The following is a 16,687-nucleotide window of genomic DNA, read 5'->3' on the forward strand; positions in this document are numbered from 1 at the left end:
TTAATAAGTACATATTTGTTTAGATAGGTATTTATTATATATTATTATTATTTATATATTTAGTTATAATTTTATTATATTATTGTTTATTTATATATATATATATATATAGTTTGTTATTTAAATTTCAAATAAAATAAATCTATTATTTATTTATTATTATCATTGTTATTATTAGTCCCTGTCTGGGACTATTAGCGATCGATCGATCGCTGACCGAGTAGTTTGACCGTTATATTTTTGGTATATTGGTATTTTAACCTAAGTTTATGCGAAGTTTTGGTGCGGAAAATAATTAGGGTCTTATTATCGGCTTCGAGTTGTTCGATGCAAAGGACGGTTGATATGCCACGCAAGTTGGTTTGTCGTAGGACTCGCCGTACACGCTCTGGTCTGCTCCACAGTCCACCCGCTTAGCAGTCCTGAATATGGCAGTATCCCCCCACTCAGCCCCAAAATCATAAGCTTGTGGATGAAGCTGAAGAATCTCGATGCTCATTACCGAAGGATCACCGTGGCCGGTGCTGTGAAAGCAGACAGTGGCAGCAGTGTCCAAGACAAAAACTGAAGCTTCGACATATGCCTGGTCGTCGTTCATGCTCCAGCCCGACTTTAAAGAATAAACCTGTGTTCCTTCAATGGAGACGTCAAAGAGCGGCTCGCGGTCGGCCAAAACATCCTCGTTGAGGCCAAAGAACATTCTAACGGAATAATGGTCGTTCGGTAGACGAGTGACGTTGTAGCAGTTCTCGGGACCGTCCGAGAGCTTAAAGAAACGGAGTTTCTTGAGCTGAGGAGCGATCTAGCTCGTGGTGGTGGCGTTTGCGGACGAGCCGCCTGTGTAACCGTAGTCTTTTACCCAGAGCATATTCGTCTGGGGGGTATGTGTGTTCTCCCATGAACCGCAGCTGATCCGGATGGCCAACGGCTCTGCAAAACCAAAAATGTTGTTATACTCTTCTTTCGACTACTTTGAGAAGTAGAATTTAATCAAAATATGATTTGAATTGTCGAATCTTGAAGCTATCGGCTTCTGAAGTTGAAATTTGAAAACCTTCAAAATATTCTGGAATTTTAACTTAACTGAGATCATGTGGCTTTGAGCTTACCTGCATTCTGTGAAAATGCTGAGTAAATGCTCGTCCACACACAAATACACGCCACTGCGGTCAATCTAAAGCCAACCTTGACTGTTTCCTTCGCCATTTTTCAGTAACGGAACTCGATCGCGAAGCCTCTTACGCATGATTAGGATATGGTTCCTTAACAGAGAGCCTAAAATTCATCAGAAATGGAGACATAATGTCAATGAGAACTACAAAACTCCAAGACGATATCCATGATCTCCACAGGCTGGAATCATGAGGCGTCTTCAGGGGCTCCACAATAGTCCAAGAACCGCAAGATATTGCAATGATGGCGTTTTCCTGCCTTTTTACAGTCATACAACGGTAATGTTTGTTGGTTCCCGTGGATCTGTGTTCCCACACCAATCACGCGTTCGAATCTCATCGCTCAATGTAGTCAACGCCCAAACATTTATGAGAGCTGAAGTGATCGATCTTTAAATGCGAACAATTGGGACGAGAAAATTATTTAGTAGTCCAAAAAGCCCAAAGAAATCTTCAACTCGATAAATTAAGGGCGAAATCATGGCGGGATGTAAGGGAATTAGATTTAATCGTTGCAAGCACGTCTCCATTTCTGTCAACGCTTGCGTTCGTAAAATATGCAGAAAAATCATCTCTCCAAATATTTTGGGCCCGATGGAAAGACTTATTTTCTAAGAGATTTATATTGGTACAGGCATATGGATTACTCTTTTGGGATTTTAATCTTAAAAGAGAGAACTTAAATCTAGTTTTTAGTTCTGAATCCAAAGAAGAGCTCTTTGCCTCTGACTAAATCTTTAGATCCAGTTCAAGTGCAGATCAAGCAAATGTCAGAGACTACATGCAGCAAAGTCAAAAGCAAATGGTCCTCATGTTGAATAGGACATCTAAGCAAGCAGCCAAGTCAACGGTAAATGGTCCTTCCCCTTCTCGGCAGGGACTTCCGCCACTGTTGTGGCTCTTGTTTATTAATTTATTAATTATTTTTATTTATTTATTATAAATGAATACAAATAAATTAACAAATACCTATTTAATTAGATAGGTTTTTATTATATTTATTATATATTATTATTGTTTATTTATTTGGTTATAATTTTATTATATTATTGTTTATTTATTTATTATAAATAAAAATAATTTAATAAATATCTATTTAGTTAGATAGGTATTTATTATATATTATTATTGCTTATTTATTTGGTTATAATTTTATTATATAATTGTTTACTTATATGTATATAATTTATTATTTATATTTTTAATAAAATAAATCTATTATTTATATATTATTATTTATAATGAGTATCTATTTGTTTAGATAGGTATTTATTATATATTATTATTATTTATATATTTGGTTATAATTTTATTATATTATTGTTTATTTATATATATAGTTTATTATTTAAATTACAAATAAAATAAGTCTATTACCTATTTATTCAGATAGGTTTTAATTATATTTATTATATATTATTAATGTTTATTTATTTGGTTATAATTTTATTATATTATTGTTTATTTATATATATAGTTTATTATTTAAATTACAAATAAAATAAGTCTATTACCTATTTATTCAGATAGGTTTTAATTATATTTATTATATATTATTAATGTTTATTTATTTGGTTATAATTTTATTATATTATTGTTTATTTATATATATATATAATTTGTTATTTAAATTTCAAATAAAATAGATCTATTATTTATTTATTACTATTATTATTATTATTTATTAATTTATTTTTATTTATTTTTTATTATTATTATAATTATTATTTATTATTATTATTATTATTATTATTATATATTTATTAATTATTATGATTGTTGCTTTTTTATTTTATTTAATAGGGGTTTCCAGGTATCACTTAATTTTAGACCGTCGTTTCTATTCATATTATTGGAGGATTTTTCGATTTCAATTGCTTCTTTTACTCTTCTATTTAAATAATGGTCTTCTTTATGAATTAATTTTGCTTGTTCCATGCAAATATAATGTGAGGAGGAACAAGCATGCTCAGCTAGCCCAGATTTTTCTGACCTAAAGGGAAATGATGTAAAGAACCATATACCTATATTCTAATGAAAGTAAGGAATTGTAATGTAAAACTATTTCTATACTGCTACTCTCACACACACATATACTCATCAGTTGTAATAAATCAATTGTAAATAAAATAATAATTCATTTAAATAGTTAAATGAATTTAATTTATTCATAGTATTCAAACACATATTCTAATCTTAATGCCTCAATACAAAGAAGAGCAATTGATCAACAATGACCAATTTCAATCATTAACAATTAAAGCAATAAGAAGAAATATTATGATTTCAATGACGGAAAGAGAAAGCAAATTAAAGCAATGGAACCATATTTGCTTGACCATGTTGAAACATGAAATCGAGGTGTACCAAAACTTATATTAAGAAAATTTTATAATAGTGCAGAGTTTAATTTCTTAGCCAAAACCAAAACCCCTTTCACAAAGTCATAATGTAGTTTAAATAACATTACAAAAAATGAAAGATAATTTTTTCCTCCATAATTTTCTCAACAATTAAAATAAATGTAGCAAAGTAAAAGTTTGTTTGGGTGCTTAAATAAAAATAAACTCTCGGCCATTTGGAGAAAGGTCCATAGGACCTTTATTTGATGATTGTCATTAAGTGTGAATTTGATGCGTGAGCTCTATAGGAGGATCAATTTAAACGTTGACCTGACACTCAAATATGTGTGCTTCCACAACTGACAACTCTTGTGCAATTCTATCATTAGCTGATTTTCTCATCAGAAAATGACTTCGTGGCTTGACCAAATATTTCCAAATGAAATGTAGGTTAACCTTTAAAAATTGCTCGATCCCATTTTGATGGTCCTATCTAGTTTCCCGCACTTTCTTCCGTAGTTCATCCGCTTCTCGTAGCTTTTATTTTGAAACCTCTAGTTCTAGCTTTGTTTATTTGATTATCTCTATAATGGATGTATTAATGGAGAACAACTTTGATGTGCCACCTTAATCAACTCATTTGAATTATGCAAATTAACCTTCCAAGCTTTCAAAACTACTTTCTTTTGCATCTCAATAAGTCGGGATAGGCTGGGGAAGGTTTTTTTTCCTAGTATTTCACAAGACTTAACCTATTACAAAATCATTCCTATTCATGAAGGAACTACCAATTGATGTCAATGGCTTTTGCTTGAATCTTTCTAAGTACACTGCATTATTAACTGCTTCCTGAATTTAAATTGGAGTGCAATCAATTGAGCATATTTTTATTGACTTATGACTTGTAATTCAATTTGCAATTTGTTGATTCCATATTCCCAAAATTTCAACTGCTCTAGGAGTTGATTTTTCTAATGAGACAAATGTTGTCCAACTATAGAATTCTATCATCTTTCTACTTCAAAAATTCCTTTAATCTGATAACATGATTAATGTTGGCATTTGCATAAGCCCCAATGAAATAATTTAACTTGTTAAGTTGTTTGATCTGCCTTATGTAGGGAGGTATCCCAAACTGTTTGTAAAGAAACTTCTATTTCTTCTCTTTCATTTTCATTTTTTCTCTTCTCTGTGCTTTTTCGCACAATGGAATTCTTTTGGGGACTATTAAAGACATCAATCAAAGGAATATAATCCATCTCAATTGGTGGTAATGAGCTTGCCAATATTTATTTATGTGAATTGTTATGAAGGATAGAACTTATGGGAGTTTTGATCAAGAACTTAAAAGTAGCCAAATGGGTTTCGTTGCAAGAATCAACAATGTGAGGAGGAACATCTAACTAATGTTGTTCTATCTATTGCTATGTATTATGCTCAAGAGTAGAAGTCGGAGGAGGAACTTTAGGAGCTTCTTGTGTTTGAGATATATAGGTTGTTAACTTAGAAAATTGATCCCATTGTTCATGTATTTTAATTGAAGCTGCAACCATTTTAATAATGTCCTCTTTGAGAAGTTCAACAGTGACTTCTGAAAGAATTTGCTCAACGTCTACTAGGTATTTATCAGGAATAGTAATCGATGCCATAGATGTGAATGCTTTCATTTTGATGGCTTGAACCATTAATTGTTGCAAAATTCGAGGTAAGTACGCTCTTCTTTCTTCTTTAAATGTAAGAAAAAACTGGTGTTGTTTAGGGGTCAACTTTTTTAGCTTTCTGGCACATTTCTTCATAGGATTGAACTGTACACACCATATCATCATCAAAAGAGGACTTCTCATGCATACATCTTTTCGCATCAATAGAAACACAATGTTCGGCTACAATTCCCAAAGGATCATGTTATTTTAAAGGGATTTGAGCTAACTTAAGGGCATGGAAATTTATTAACTATTTTTTAGCATGGTAAGGGCTCTCCAAAGTATAAATGCCAACTTGTATAGGAAAACTTGGCCAGATTTTATTATAAATTTTATTAAATTCAAAGGTAACGCTTGTGTCAATTGTTTGATAAGGTATTTCTTTGTAAATCAATCTACCACGGACGAAAATGGGTGAGGCATTTGGGAGTTTCAGGGAACCATATATTCTTATATAAGAAAAATTTCCTAAAAAACCCAATCACCAATTTAATCAATGCCTTGCTTGGCTTCTTCTGAGATTTTGAGGGGTTTTGAGTGGAATATCTCTTCATAAATAGGAATTATAACAAAGTGGAAAATTTGGTAAAAATGATCAAAGTAACTCTCCTCCCAGATTTTTGGATGATATATGTGTATGTGAAGAGGTTTAGAAAGAGCCCACTTCCATCCCATAGTGGGGAAGGAAGTTGAAAAGAAAATGGAATCCATATTATAGTTTGACGTATAAAAAGGAGGACTACGGTACTAGTATTAGAGATTTTGAAAGATTTAATGTACTTGGATATCAAACATGATAGTCACCCAATTAAAATAATAACACATTGAGGTTTGTTAAAAGAGAGGGACCCATTCCAAAGGAAAATGTTTTATTCATTTCCTACCATAAAGCCTGCAAATCAAGGCAATCATAAAGGAGTGTGATGAATTTAAAGGAGAAATGGCATACTCTTTTGTAACCTCTTCTTTGAACTTATACTAACTTGTCCTCTAAGGTTTGATTAATTCATCCATATTTTTGTTATAATCAATGCATTCCTTCTGAATGAAATTTCTAATGAACTTAGAATTATATTGAAGTTTGGTCTCAGGCAACTTATACATAACCTCGAGGTTCCATGGATGAAAGGAGCCCATAATTGTGCCATGTGAAGTGCAAATCATCTGCTTTGATGTGTCTACATGATTCACGACCTAGCATAACATGTTTTTGTATGGAAAAAATTTAGGCTCTGCAACAAATTTGTGAAGGGAATATTTTACAAGATCATGATAGGATGTGTCTAGGCTACCTATCGTGCCTACTTCATCCATAGGGACCTCCTCTGAATTTCCATGAATTTCACCCTTTAGCATTTGATACATGTTATACCACGAAGACACACCTACATCAACCTTTGTGATTATTGTATCCAAAAATAAAATAAAAAAGCTTTTGGATTCTTTTCGGTCGGGTCTTCGGGCATTGGTTGTGTAGGTCTTTGCACCTTCTACACCTTCTTGACTTGCTTACCCATGCTTTGTGTATTGAAGGAATTAAATACATGGAAGAAACAAAGTTACAAAATGGTTTATGCTTACAAAACTTCGAAAAGAAGCAATCAATACATAACATGTTTGTGTATGGAAAAAATTTAGGTTCTGCAACAGTTTTGTGAAGGGAAGACTTTACAACTTCATGATAAGATGTGTCTAGGCTACCTGTCGTGCCTACTTCATCCATAGGGACTTCCTTTGAATTTCCATGAATTTCACCCTTTAGCATTTAATACATGATATACCACAAAGACACACCTGCATCAACCTTTGTGATTATTGTATCAAAAAATAATAATAAAAAAAACTTTTGGATTCTTTTCATTCGGGTCTTCAGGCATTGGTTTTGTAGGTCTCTGCACCTTCTAAACCTTCTTGACTTGCTTACCCATGTTTTGTGTATTGAAGGAATTATTGAGTGAACAATTTGAATAAATGGAAGAAACAAAGTTAAAAAATGGTTTATGCTTTCAAAACTTTGTAAAGAAGCAATCAATACATAACACTTCAAAATAATTGTGATTAAATGACTAAAATACCATGAATCAAATGCTCGGTGATATCCTAGTAACACGCAAATTTGCCTAAGTATTGTCGAAAAGACCCACATTTACTTGTGGAGGCACTTTTACTAATCAAAAGATAAACGCTAATCATCTAACCAATTACTTGTTAAACCTCAATTAGTTTGAATTCACGTTGCGGGTTGATAGCCGTGTTCATATTATTTTTCGTGAGAATGTTGAGGTGGGACCAAAACACGAATCTGAATTTGAGTCAATTTTTTCTTGGTATTTTAACACTAGTTAGCCATTTTCGACGTGGCAGAGGAAGTATGTAAGGTAGTGACATGTCAATCCCTTAGAGGTGACACGTGGATTTGAAAATGGATTTTGCATAAAGTGATATAGACGAGATTTAGATGACACGTGGTAGTATCCAGAGTGCCAAGTGGAATTGCAAGAAACGTCACCATAGGGTTGATTCCATGGTTTAATATGACAATGTACCATTGAAAATGGTTGGGGTCTACAAACTAACGGATATCATGAGACAAAGATTTCAAAAGTATTTAAGGAGAAAGTTTATGTCCTACTATGGGGTCATATGGGAAACCTAACACCTTAGAAACTGAAAGGGAAGGGGGTGATTAAAAGGATAAGAGACATTAAGTTCTTACAATGACGAAATGAACGTCACAGCACGAGAATTTATAAAGTGAGTTGTGTAGGCTCTCATCGCGGGAGACATAAACGCAATACGAAAAAAGTTGTAGTGAATTGATGGTAATTTTTCTGTTGCACTTCGGGACTTTGGTAAATGAATATGTATAAAGGTAAGGTGCGATTTGACAGGGGTTGGGGAATTCACATCCTGGGAGACATGAAAAAGGGCGTTATTTGACAACTCTTTTGAGACTTAGCAATTTTTTGTGTTTTTTACTAGTGTTTAAATGGGTTTAAACCCTGAACTTTGTACACATGGATGTATAGTGAATTTTTACAAGGGAAAATACACGATAAGTAAGGGTTTGAATTGGGGAAAAAGGAAATGAAAAGTAAGAGGGTCCTCATTTTTATTTAAGATTAAATTTAAATACAATACGAGGTTTTTTTCCCTAATATAGTGAAACATACTTTTTGTTGGAACTGATCATTTTCTTGTCTTGGTTGGCACTTACTAGCAATTTTTTTGACTTGACTTTGTGTGTTGATGGTGAACAATTTTCCATCCTTGAAGAGGCAATAATGGTTAGATATTCACACAAAGATTGCATGTTGCATGTAGATATAGGAACTTCCAACACCACTCCACATGCATCAAGGGGAACTGCATATAATTCTACTTCATCAATAAAATCAACACTGGTAGCAAATTTGATTTTGCATTGTTTTGTTACCTTAATTTCCACATCCTTACTTACCCATCCCAATGGACATGGGCTTGGATAATCACGAACTTCCATCCCAATTTGTTGACCAACTCTATCGTAATGAGATTTTCCTTTGATCCTAAGTTGAACAAAGCATCAATATTAGTATTTTTAACATGTGTCTTTATATGGAAGAGTTTATTAATTTCATTTTCTTCCCGTTGCTAAAGAATACTTAGATTCACCTCCTTTTGCACTAATGTAAATATGATATTCTCATCCACGTTCAAGTTGCTTTCAACCTAGTTGCTCGAAATCCATGTCCATTAGATTCTTCTTCTTATTATCTTTCTTTTTTTTCTCCGGGTTAAGCTCCAGATGCAACTTACAACACTTCTCCTCTTTATGACCATCGATGTTATAGTGGTTGTTGGGATCTTGCACTAGTGTCCTGTGATTCCTATATTTGTATATTTTCCTCCCTTACACTTATTCTTCCCTTCCTCAAAAGTGTCTTGATGCTCCTTCTTCTTTGATCCACTTGATTTCCCTCTCTTTTGGCCTATTTTTTATGGGTACTATGCTTGTACACATGCCTCGTCCACCAATCTGGGTTTGAACAACATCACTTGCTTCCAAAGATGGATATGTAGAAACCCTTATATACTTTAAGAGTATGTTTGGGTTCTTTGGGGAGATACCCAACATTATGGCCATCTTTACAATCTTTGTGCTATACTCCTATACACTTTTCCCTTGCTTTTGCCTTAAGTAATGCCATTGAATCCACTAGTCATCTACATGCTTGATAGGGTAAAATTGTGACTTTATGAGAGTTTTGAAATCCTCCCACTCAGTCATTGAAGGACCTCCCTCCAACCTCAAGGTCTTTGTGTGGCTTTCCCGCCAAGTTAGGGCATGACCCTCTAATTTTAGTCAAGCAAACAAAATCTTCTATTTTGACTCTATATGATGGACACTAAAATAAACTTCTAAATGTTGCAACTAATGATTTAACTTGCGAGCATCAATCTCACCTTAATACAACTTCGTGTCAACTTTCGCTTCCATTTTGAATAGGAATTGTGAATGATTCACGACACTTGAACTAGGTTGATCTTTTTTGAGTTCTTTCTTCGACTTCTTCTTATTTCTTCCTGATCTACTACCTTGTTGAACCTATGTGTTAGAATCCCCATGTTCTCTGAATGACATGAGATTATTGGTCAGGGCTACCATTAGGAGGCTCACATTATGGTTTATATTTGCGACTTGTGCTTCCAATCGCGAACACCTTTCCTTTGAGTGATCAAGAGGGTTATTCATAGATTCATAGGCCATGATTGGGGTTTTGTGAGTTTCAATTTAACCGATCTAGATCCCTCGCAACTCCCCACAATATATCAGAAGAAACTTGCTCTTCTACCAGCGTGACCCGTAAATTGCCATGGATATTCCATAGGGAAATTTGTCATAATAGATATACTAATATATATTACAAATTTTGAAATCCACACTATGAGGGTTTATTTTTCCCTAGATTTATGTATTTGTTAATCATTTTTTATTACATATGCATGCAAATTATAACTATGCATAAAATAGATAACAACAAAACAAAAACTCACAAACCACAATTGACACATGATAAATCTTGGGAATTCCTTTCGAGAGAAAACTCAACCGGAAGGTGAGGCTACTTTGCTCTCTTTCTTTGAATAGAAAATAGCTAGAAGTACAAAGAAATATGTCCTGTAGGTTGTGGGCTACTATAGTGCAAAAAATCTCTTTGTGTGCTCTCTCCCCATACCTCTTGGCCACTCCGCTCATCTACGAAACAACATGAACTCGAAATTAATGGAACCCCTTTTCCTCTTAGTGGGCCAATTATAACAATACCTAATAGCCTACTAGTGGTTAAGTTTGATTCCTTCATATTGTAACTAGAGCTACAACATGCACTTTTCTAGAGTATTCTTCATCATGATCATGTTATAGCCCATTTTCCATGAATAGTGGGGGTGACGTGGCATCATCTTGAATTATGGTGGTCAAAATAGGAAAGTCAACTTGCGAGTGGCATAACTTTTTTCATATGGAGTTTGATTGAAGCAATTCTCACGCTGTTGGAATGGTCTATGTGTGTAGAATAGCTCGAAAAGGTACAATTCTTAAGCAACAAAGTTTTAGCCCCCAAAAAAACTTTTAATGCCTCAAACTCCTCTTGAAAGGTTCTAGACCCCAATTTTCCAAACTCGTCCCCATTGGTGAAAATGGTCCTCTAAGCGTATTCCTCCACTTTCTCCACTTTGAAAACATCGACGTGGATGAAAAACAATATAATGATCCAATCGTGATTACCAAACTCCATTAGTTGTTATTTCTTAGGTTTCATTATCTTTTTGTGTGATGAGGTGAGGGATATGGTCCATCATACTTTCTATGGTGTCTACATTTGTGAAGGCCTCTCCATTGTATAAATTTGAATAATGATTCATTGTTGCTTCCTTAACTTGGTTGTAGGAATCCAATTTCCCCCCTTCTTCATTGATTATTTGCCTTACATTATTTCTCTAGACACGTTGCTTAGCCTATTTATGGAAGAATTTGGTGTTTTCATCTCCTTCCTTTAACCATATGCTCTCAAATTTAAGTCTCTGTATTTCTTCTACATTCCCTAGTTCTCTATGACACTTTTGGAATGTTGGTTTTTCCTCCATTAGAAGACTATTAAAGGCAAGTCATTGATCAATCTACCCTTGAATTTCTCCTAGCCGTTGCTTGAGAGAGAGAATAGGTTGCTCCCTTTCAGTTTGCTTTTCTTTTATCCAAAGTTTCAGTGCCTGTTTTACCTTATTTATTGGAGGTTCTTTGATCCACTGGTTCCATACATTTGTTACTATTTCCATGAACTTGGCCTACTGCATCAAGATGGTGTTGAAATATGGCAAAAAGAATATTCCAATTTAATTTGTCCTTGAATTAAATTGTGAATTAAAAACGAATTTACTCTTAACAACTACTTGGAAATAATTAATTAATTAATTTTAAATTAATTAGTTGGAGAAATTCAAGTTAGAAGTCTTTCTGAAGTCATGCAAGAGTTATCCCTTAAATTAAGGAGATAAGGTTGAGTTATATTTGAGTTGTAATTAGTTAACTCAGTTTATTGAGTTAAGTCCAATTAAATTAGTTCCAAACTGTTTGAGGAACTAATAGTGAGTTAACAGTCAGTTGGTGCATTAATGCACTCAACTAGTGCTACTCCAGTTAACTGAAGATTCCCTCATTAGAAACTCGTGCATGTCTATTCTGAGAAAGATCTAGTTGAGATTAAAGTTCAAGGACAATGTACTATCAGTTGCATGTGTTTTCTCATGGAGAAAACTCATGCATGCATTCAAGGATAAATCCTTGAAGATTGCGTAGTTTTGGAGGAAGGGTTTTCCACTTGGTTGAAGGCAAATCATCCACAAGGAACAGCGCAAGGAAATAGTAGCTTGGAGGGCAGAGAGGAAGGCTGGAGAGAAGCCAAGATTGCCTGTGAGCATCTGTGAGGATTGTATTGAGAGCTGGCTAGCTGTGAGAGCTAAGGCTTTGTATAATTCCTATATATTTCCACCATATATGATAATACAATAGTGTGGGGTTTTTAGCCGAGGCTTTCCCCAAAAGTATTTTCATGTGTATTGTGCCATTAATTCTTCTTCTTTTGGTTGTATTGTTCGGCTCGATCTTTAAGCTTCTGCAAATTGATAGTAGAAGTAGGTTATAGTATTCTACGTTGATTTATATTGCATTATTGGGTTAACCTACCATCAGATTTTCTACATGGTATTAGAGCGAGGTTTGTAGAAATTTTATACATGGTATCGGAGCTGTGAACAGAGTATTGAAAAGAGAATTCGAAGTTTGAAGTTCGGGGCTGCAGGTGCAAATCGAATTCATAGCATACTTCAAGGTTGGCCAATGGAATTCTATGGCTTGAGACTCGAGTATGCCTTGGAAGGTAGCTTGAATTACATAGCATGGAAAGATAGAATGGAGGTTGTATTAGAAGACAATGGCTTGAAGGAATTCATTGATCAAGAAATCCCAAAGCCAACTTCAACGAATGCACAAGAGTTAGCTGAGTGGAAGAAGTGTGTGGCGAAGGCGAGACAGATCATCCTTGAGGGAGTTCGAGACCATATTGTCTCGAGTCTCCATGGGAAGGATACTCCATTTTCAATGTGGAAGACATTGAAGGACCTCTACCAGAACAGTAGTGACTAGAGGAAATTGGCGCTTAAGGATAAACTTCGAAGAATCAAGATGGAGAAGGGCGATACTATTTCCACATATCTGAACAAGCTCACCACCTGCAGATATGAGATTGGCAGTGTGGGAATAACTACTACCGATGATGATATGGTAAGCCTTGCTCTCCTAGGCCTTCCAAAGAGTTGGAATAACTACCAGGACTCTGTGAATGGAAGGGAGAAACTGTCGGATTGGGAACGATTGTGGTCGGATCTTATGCATGAGGAGATCAGGAGGAGCACAAGAGATGGTTCTTCATCTAAGAATCATGATGAAGAAAATCTCGCCTTAGCAAGTAAGGCAAGGAAAGGGAAGGGGAAGGCTTCCCATTTCAAATCGAATTCTTCTCATGGAGGGAAGAAGGGTGACATGTCTAAAGTAAGATGCTTTAATTGTCACAAGATGGGACATTATGCGACTAATTTCCCATCGAAGAAGTCCAAGAAGGGATCCTCAGAAGGATCGGAAGGTGAGGCATTAGCCTCTTAGTTTGAAATGGACTTTACCCTCATCACATGCATGGTGTCATCGATAATGGGTTGTGTTTGGTATCTTGACAGTGGAGCCTCATTCCACATGATCGGTGATAAAAATTTATTCAGTGCCTTGGAGGATAAAGACCTCAAGATGCACATAGAGATGGGTGACGACGGAAGGTATAGTGTTTCAGGAGTAGGCACAATTGCTTTTCAGAGGGAGCATGGAGCTCCTCTCACCTTGACAGATGTGATGTATGTGCCTGGATTGAAGAAGAACTTGGTATTGGTTGCGATGTTGGAGGACAAAGGCTACGATGTTGTCTTTAGTAAAGGAAAGGTGTTCCTAAGACACATAGACATGGGTCAGACCAAGAGGATAGGGATTCGGGTGAAGAATCTCTATAAACTAGAGGTAGATGATTGTGCAACATTGAGTAAGAAAGCATAATTGGTGCAAAGCCAAAACATTGGCGAGTTTTGGCACAGGCGGTTGGGCCATTTGCATGATGGGGCTTTGAAGATAATGCAACAGATATCTACAGGACTTCCCAAAGGTAAACTTGAGAAAGTTGACACATGCAAAGGTTGTACCCTGGGAAAGTACACCAAGTCTTCCTTTCATGATCGAGACAATTGAGTAGAGGCTATCTTAGAGTGAGTTCATACTGATTTGTGTGGACCATTCTCAACGGCATCCACAACGAAGCAAAGGTTTTATGTGATTTTCATTGATGACTATTCTCGTAAATGCTGGATTTATTTCATGCAGAAAAAGGACCAAACCTTCACAAAGTTTTGTGAGTTCAAAGCTTTGGTCGAGAAAGAGTCACGGAAGAAGATCAATGCCTTGAGAAGCGACAACAGTGGAGAATATGTCTGTCAAGAGTTTAAGGACTTCTATGCAGCGGAAGGAATTAAACGAGAGTTGACGACACCTCATAACCCACAGCAGAATGGGGTGGCTGAGAGGAAGAACAAAACTATTGTAGGGGCAGCACAGGAAATGCTACATGATCAAGGCCTACCACTTCACTTGTGGGCTGAGGCATGCAACACATCGGTCTATTTGCAGAATAGAAGCCCGCATCGCATACTTGGGATGAAGACACCAGAGGAAGCTTTCTCTGGTAAGAGACTAGAGGTGGGTCACTTCAGGATCTTTGGCTCATCAATATATTTCCATGTGACAAAGGATGCACGAAAGAAGCTTGAGTCGATAGCAGAGTTGGGGATATTTGTGAGGTACACTAATACACCTCACAACTATCGGGTGTACTTGCCTACTAGTCGGAGGATAGTGGTTCGCAGAGATCTCAAGTTTGATGAGCAGAAGGCCATGCAAGTTTCCCTTGAGAGGGAGCTCCAACTACAGGCTGTGGAGGAACTGTTGGTTCCTAAGGAGGAGGAGCCTCAGACTGATGTAGAGCAGCCACATGCAGAGGTTCCAGGAGTGGAGACATCCACTCAAGCAGAGTCTTCCAGAGATGGACGAAAGTGCACAAGAGAAGTTGACAGATTGTTGGAGGATGCGAGAGAGAATGTGGGAGCACCATATTCTCAGGGAAAACGGAGGAGGTCACCTGAGAGGTACACTGGATACATGGCCCTTGCTGGGGAATGTGTTGAGACTGAGTCATCTTCCTTTGAGGAAGCAATGCAACAGCTGATTTGGGTTGATGCTATGATGGAGGAGTGTGACTCCATAGTTCGTAACAGTGTTTGGGACGTAGTTCCGAGACTGGAGATCAAGTCAGTTGTGAGTTCCCATTGGCTTTACAAGGTAAAGCAAGTTGTTGATGGTAGTGTGGAGAAGCATGAGGCAAGATTTGTTGCCCGTGGCTTTTCACAAGCGAGGAGGATCATGTTGTTGCAATATATTTCGTTAGAGGAGCAAGATGATGACATTTTGACAAAGGCATTGTCAAAGTGTAAATTCGAGTTCAATAGAGAGAGGATTGAAGTGGCAGATAATCCCTTTCTTGTTGAGAGGGAGTGTTGAAACATGGCAACAATAATATTCCAATTTAATCTGTCCTTGAATTAAATTGTGAGTTAAAATCAAATTTAGTCTTAACAACTACTTGGAAATAATTAATTAATTTATTTTAAATTAATTAGTTGGAGAAATTCAAGTTAGAAGTCTTTCTGAAGTCATGCAAGAGTTATCCCTTAAATTAAGGAGATAAGATTGAGTTATATCTGAGTTGTAATTAGTTAACTTAGTTTACTGCGTTAAGTCCAGTTAAATTAGTTCCAAACTATTTGAGGAACTAATAGTGAGTTAACAGTCAATTGGTGCATTAATGCACTCAACTAGTGCTACTCTAGTTAACTGAAGATTCACTCATTAGAAACTCATGCATGTCTATTCTGAGAAAGACCCAGTTGAGATTAAAGTTCAAGGACAATGTACTATCAGTTGCATGTGTTTTCTCGTGGAGAAAACTCATGCATGCAGTCAAGGATAAATCCTTGAAGATTGTGTAATTTTGGAGGAAGGGTTTTCCACTTGGTTGAAGGCAAATCATCCACAAGGAACAACGCAAGGAAATAGGAGCTTGGAGGGTAGAGAGGAAGGCTAGAGAGAAGCCAAGATTGCCTGTGAGCATCTGTGAGGATTGTACTAAGAGTTGACTAGCTGTGAGAGCTAAGGATTTGTATAATTCCTGCGTATTTCCACCATGTATGATGATACAATAGTGTGGGGTTTTTAGTTGAGGCTTTCCCCAAAAGTAATTTCATGTGTATTGTGCCATTGATTCTTCTTCTTCCGGTTATATTGTTCAGCTCGATCTTTAAGCTTCCACAAATTGATAGTAGCAGTAGGTTATAGTATTCTGCTTTGATTTATATTGCATTATCGGGTTAACCTACCATCAGATTTTCTACATGGTATCAGAGCGAGGTTTGTAGAAATTTCTATAGATGGGATTGCAATGAAAGAGCAGCGATCCACAAATCTCTGGGGGAAGGAATGAGAGAGAAATTAGGAAATTCTCTAATCCTAGCTAGGCTAGAATTTAAAATAATTGAGTGGAATTTTGATCTAAAAGGTATGGATATGAAATCTGTCATGTATGAGCATTATATTCCTAGGCCCACTCCTTTTGTTGGATCAAGTGTATTTTTCTCTCATTGGTTTTAGATCAACAAAATCTAGTGAGGAGGAAAGGTCTTTCAATTTTTCTCTAAAAGGGTCTCTTACCAATGAGCCACCTTTCTTCCCTCATGTGTAGAAAGTAGGATTAAAGTCTCCTAAAATGATACAGTTGGTCTCCTA

The 16,687-nt window shown here is 35.9% G+C and overlaps 1 pseudogene; it reads right to left on the reverse strand.

The window, feature by feature from the left end:
• Positions 1-295: 295 nt before the first annotated feature.
• Positions 296-1,206, reverse strand: LOC149162616 (receptor-like protein 4 pseudogene; annotated as a pseudogene).
• Positions 1,207-16,687: the final 15,481 nt, after the last annotated feature.

Source organism: Pinus tabuliformis, chromosome 5_2 (genome assembly GCF_031772625.1).
Source record: "Pinus tabuliformis cultivar Carrire ecotype Pingquan chromosome 5_2, CPIR1, whole genome shotgun sequence".
Classification (NCBI taxonomy): Eukaryota; Viridiplantae; Streptophyta; class Pinopsida; order Pinales; family Pinaceae; genus Pinus; species Pinus tabuliformis.